Source organism: Balaenoptera ricei, chromosome X (assembly GCF_028023285.1).
Source record: "Balaenoptera ricei isolate mBalRic1 chromosome X, mBalRic1.hap2, whole genome shotgun sequence".
NCBI lineage: Eukaryota > Metazoa > Chordata > Mammalia > Artiodactyla > Balaenopteridae > Balaenoptera > Balaenoptera ricei.
Genome location: NC_082660.1, coordinates 119516107 through 119517146, shown reverse-complemented (window position 1 = coordinate 119517146; position 1040 = coordinate 119516107).

The following is a 1040-nucleotide window of genomic DNA, read 5'->3' as shown; positions in this document are numbered from 1 at the left end:
TTGCTAACACTTGACACAGCTGAGGATGCGAGCTATTCGCCAAAGCAAAATGGAAAGGATTAACTGAAAGTCTAAATGAACGAGAACTCCACCACCTTCGCCCCAACCTCCCTTCCCCACTGAGCTTCCAGAATCCTGGCAACCTGGCTTATGACCCCAGGTAGGAGGTGGGATTTTACTCTATGTAGTAGACACCTCTGGTGCCTCTTGTCCCTTCTGCTTAGGCCACCTCTGATTTCACCTGCACAAGTGCACCATTTTGTACAAGATCAGACTGACCTCATGCTGGTAGCGGCTGACCTTCAGGGAGCATTAGGTCTCTTTTTGCTTTCAGTTTCAAGGCCTTCTCTGATGCTGTATGTGCTATGGTCTGAATGTTTGTGTCTCCACCCCAGAAAATGTATATGTTGAAACCTAACCCTTAAGGTGATGGTATTAGGAGGTGGGGCCTGATTAGGTCAGGGTGGGAGGTGATTAGGTCCTGAGGGTGGAGCCGTCCTCAGGAATGGGAGTAGTGCCCTCATGAAAGAGGCTGGAGAAAGATCCCTTGCCCCCTCTGCCAGCAGAGGACATAGTGAAAAGAGGCCAATCTACGAATCGGGAGGCGGGCACCATGATCCTGCACTTCCCAGCCCCCAGACTGTGAGCGATGCATGTCCCTTGTTGATAAGCCCCTCAGTCTGTTGAAGAGCAGGAGAAATGATCTGGTATCCTGAAAAGCTGTAGCCTAGGAGTAAGGATGACTTGGAAATAAACCAGCTCTCACACGCATTGCAGCCTGCCTTCCATTCATCCGAGTAACCCGTCCCCACAAACCACACACCTTGAAATTGGATTAAGTGTATTCCAGATAGCTAGCAGTCCCAGGCACCTGGGGAAAACAAATCTTCTTTAAAGGAATATAACGATATCCTAGGCTTCAAATTATATCTTTAATTTGAAATCTAATGCCCAACACATAATCAAACACATAAAGATTTAAGACACTATGAGCAAGAACCAGTAGAAATGACAGCCAATAGAAAGCAGAAGAACTCCCA